The sequence below is a fragment of the Colias philodice genome, chromosome 9, assembly GCF_061535455.1.
Source record: "Colias philodice isolate Cphi_HAF_F1 chromosome 9, ilColPhil1 Martin Lab GWU primary, whole genome shotgun sequence".
Classification (NCBI taxonomy): domain Eukaryota; kingdom Metazoa; phylum Arthropoda; class Insecta; order Lepidoptera; family Pieridae; genus Colias; species Colias philodice.
The window spans coordinates 4379795-4384644 of record NC_143094.1 but is presented as its reverse complement, the minus strand read 5'-3'; positions in this window follow the sequence as shown (position 1 = coordinate 4384644).

The following is a 4850-nucleotide window of genomic DNA, read 5'->3' as shown; positions in this document are numbered from 1 at the left end:
TTTATCTTCTATCTGAGAAAAAAGCATTTTCGTAGCTTTATAATATATTCTGATTTTCATAGACCGTTGATTTCTCTTTAAACAAATGAAAATGTCAACTTGAATGTCACAGGTGAATTTAAATTTTCTTTTATCGTATGAGAGAAATAAGTCACAGATAATATAACTTTGCTATCTACGTTGTTTATAAAGGAATCATTGAAGTGCAATTTTGTTTTAGTTTTGAAAAGATTCCGACACGGAGATACCTTGAGGATTCAACCGATAAAAATTGTTGGAGGGCAGGGGAAGTTTTTTTTTTTTTTAATGTGTCTTGTTTTTTATAACACAAGAAAAGGAAGGTAATCTGACTGCTTTTATAACACTTCGACTGCTTTCGATTTACTAAGGGTAATAATTTGTTTTAGACAAGAATTTTATATTTAGGACGTTAATAAAAATAAACTATATTTTAAATAAATCCTATGCATGGCGAGAGATATAAGCTCCATTAAGCTTATGGGATTATGTTTAAGTCATTTTTGCTCCACTAAGTTATAGTTAAAGGTCAGTAGGCGTAAAAGGTAAGGGGTCGGCAAGGTTGGTTCAAAAAGGTCACAATCATTAAGAATGCCTTGTTGATTTTATAATGTACGTTAATTCCTCGTACGTTTAACATTTTTGTAAATCAAATAACACCAGTCATCGTCCCACGGTCACACGTGGTATCTGATTAAAAAGTAACTTATATTTTGTTTCAGAACTTTATTTATGTGTATGATAAGCTTAAGGCAAATTTATAGTTTGTAGTTTCATCATGAAATATCGATAATAGTGACTATATCTATAGCGACAACACTTTATTTCAGGAGTAGATATTCATCGGGAGTAAACTAATATAAAATGTGTGTGTGTGTGTGTGTGTGTGGGTTTATATTTTAACTATCACACTCAACATATCAAGAACTAAAGCATAGATCTATCCAAGTCAAAAACATTTCCAAAAGTCATATCGCCAACATAAATGGGCCGTGCCGTAACAGAATCCCTTTTATATAAAAGTTATCATAAAAACCCTTTGTCCTGCAAACACTTTTTTCATTTTATGTTAGTTAAGATCCGCAAGCGAGACAAAATTTCCTTCCAGTTCAAATAAGAAGCATTTTATTATTCATCTCCACGCTCTTTTATTGTGAGTCTCAACGTTTTTTTCACGTTAAATGCGTCGTATTTTTAATTTTCGCCAGACAATTTCTATTTGATTATGGTTTTCGGGACTCTTTTGTGATTCTTACGATTATACTTTAAACGTGGATTGATATTATTTAGGTCAACAGTTTTTTCATACTTATCTGTCTTATATTTGCATACGTAAAAGATAAACTGTAGGTACTTCTGTGCAATTTAGATTATGTTTTACTGTTAGGTATAAATAAAACATGTTAATCCATGATCATATATATTTCTACGTATTGCAATTATAGATTATCAATCGGTTATTTATTTATTTATTTATTTATTTATTTATAACTCTTTATTGCACAAACTAAAATATGACAAAAATACCATTAATACATAAGAAAGACATAGTTTGTACAAGAGGCGGCCTTATTGCTAAGCAGCAATCTCTACCAGGCAACCTGATGGAAAGGAAATGTATGAAGTTAATGGGATAGTGCAAAAAGAAGAAAAAAAAAACAATAATAATAAATAAATAAAATTATGTAAGTATCAAAGATACCTACTACATAAATACATACTACTACATAATAATACAAATAAATAAAATACATATAAATACATACATATGCTTTGTAATAAACATATACATACATATTATTATATAAATAGAATACATATACATACACATACTATAGTACAAACGCAAAAAAAAGATATATATATATAAACAATAGTTGGTGACGTCAGCAAGCAAAGCAAATCTATAGTAAGGAAAAGAAGTGGTCTTTAAGCAACAATTTAAAAGAGCAGAGCGTTTGAGCACGTCTAATATTTTCTGGTAATGCATTCCATAGTTGAATAGCCCGGACAGTGAAAGAATTATTAAAAAATTTAGAATGATGGAAAGGGGTGCTGAGCAATAACAAGTTGGAAGAGCGAAGAGAGAGGGAATGACTAGAGCTTAAATAATCGAAGTTATCTTTTAAGTAAGAAGGAGTCTTAGGGCTAAACAGAACACAGTACAAAAGATGCAGCAGATGAGTATCCCGGCGATAACGGATAGGAAGCCACTTTAGCCTTTTCCTGTATTCAGAGACATGGTCAAATTTACGAAGTCCGAATATGAATCTGATACAGAAATTTTGGAGCTTCTCAAGGGTGTCAAGTTGATATTCACGAATATCGGGATAGCAGGAGTCTGAAAAATCAAGGAGAGGAAGGAGAAGGGATTGAGCTAAGGTAATTTTGGTTGTGACGGGAAGAAAGTTGCGCAAGCGCCGTAAGGAGAAGGCAGAAGAAAAAACCCTTTTTTGAACTTGCTTTATTTGTTCATCCCAGGAAAAAGTTTGATCAAGAGTTAGACCAAGACTTTTTACCTGAGCACTGTAGGGGATGAGAACTCCATCAACGACAACGTTCGGTAAATTGGTCCAGTCAATTTTTGAGACTAATTGCCTGCTTCCGAATATGATAACCTTGGTTTTGATTGGATTTACTGTTAAACCATGACTTTTGCTCCATTTGACTATTGCTGCAAGGTCAGCGTTAACTTGGAAAATCGCTTCAGGTAGTTCAAGAAGTGACGCATGTTTATATAATTGGAAATCGTCCGCATACATATGGTAAGATGACACAATATCCTTGGAAATGGAGTTTATAAAAATGGAAAAAAGGAGGGGAGACAGAACGCCACCTTGAGGAACACCAGCAGAAACATTGCACCAAGTTGAAGAAACTTCCTCAATTAGTACACGCTGCCGACGTCCCTCTAAGTAACTTTGTAACCAATCAGTAGCCGAGGAGGATAAGTTAAGAGAGCGCAGCACTGCCAGCAGTACGTCGTGATCGACGCTATTAAACGCGTTACTGAAATCAATCAGCGTGAGTATGGTGAGCTTTTTGTTGTCGAAACCTCGTCGGATGTCATCAGTAATTTTAATTAAGGCTGTGGTCGTGCTGTGTCCTGGTCGAAAACCAGACTGGAAAGGATTTAGGAGTTGGTGATGATTTAGGAAAATGCTCAGTTGTTCTTGTACCAAACGTTCGAGAACCTTGGATAGGAAAGGAAGGATAGCAATCGGGCGGAAATCAGACGGAGTCGAAGGATTCGGATTTTTAGGGAGAGGGAGAATATGGGCATTTTACGGACAATAATCCTAGCCATTATTAATGCACATACTTAATCATTAAACCCTCGTCTGTCGGAACACAGATCTGAGCCAAAAATTTTGTACCCGTTGTCTGTCGTGGCACAGATCTGTGCCAAATCATCGCCGGTTGGAAATTAGCTCATTGTAACGCAAATATAGTTCAAATCTGCATAAACGACTATTTAGTTGATAGCTTATGAATTACTGAATATTTAAAGTCCATCACTTAATAATTTGACCGATAAATATTCGAAATATAAAAGTAATTATGTCATACTTTAGTCGAGTAACTTTTAAATTTTAAAGTTTTAAAAAATGTAAAATTTTGCGGAAAGTTGATAAACGGTAAGTATTTATTGTTCTTTTTATTATTATTCACTATATATCCTAATGTTTATGTGCCGAAATAATGAAAATTACCAATAATTATACCACAAATAATGGCTCCAAATATGTATCTACCATTTCACTGTACGTTGCTTAGTTTTTGACCCCTGGTTAATCGTATTTTATTTTTAATATTTTATTTGTTTTTTACATCATTTTACAAGAAATTTTATGAAGATTTTTATAATATAATTCAAAATTTGATACTGTGTTCCATTTTAAAGATATTTCGTTTTCAATTCAGAACCGACAATAATTTCCCCGTAAAATTCGCGTACAGGATGTTCGCATATTGTATGAAATTGAAAAATTTAATTGTTCGTCTTCATACATATGTTTTGTTTATATTGATGGGTATCGTTTTTGTGGTATTTATAATTGTCCTCAGGTTTAATACGATATAATCAACTATACAAATTATAGTCCGTAACCTCTATGGAATTCCTTTAATTTTAGTATATTATGGTTAAAAGTGTATATATTATATGCTGGAAAAATAGTAAAAAAAAACCTACATCGGGAACAATGGTTTTCACTATGACCTATATATAGGACAAAGTGACTATGTTACTATGTAATTTGTGTAGGACAAACTGGAAAAGAAATTTAACACATTAATTGTACAACATATTCTTACCTTAATACAAATGCAACATATTAGTTTTTATTGGGGAACCATAAGTTTCTGAAAAAATAAAAAACCGGCCAAGTGCGAGTCGGACTCGCGCACCGAGGGCTTCGTACAAACTTATTTTTTTAATTATGCTGTAGGTATCTTTTAATTCATATTTTAGAATTCTTTATCTGTGCTATAAGACGTTGCTATTGTAAGTTTTTATAACCTTGCAAATGTCGAAAATTACGAAAATTTGCAGCATAAACGGTTGTATCTTTTGATTGCGTTGGCATATATTATGTTTGATTCTGTTTTTATTTTGTTTTTCTGTCGTCTCACAATTTCAAAATGAACGACAACACGGGAGTTGTCATTTTTGAAACCCAGATAGTCCAAAGATGTTTTTACACATATTTTGGGGTTATTTCTTTAAAACTGGAAGAATGTTTTTTTTATAGTTTTGAACCTCAATACGATTCGCGCTTCAAGGACTCCGAACAAACCTACTTTTTATTATGTTTTAACTACTAGTGTTT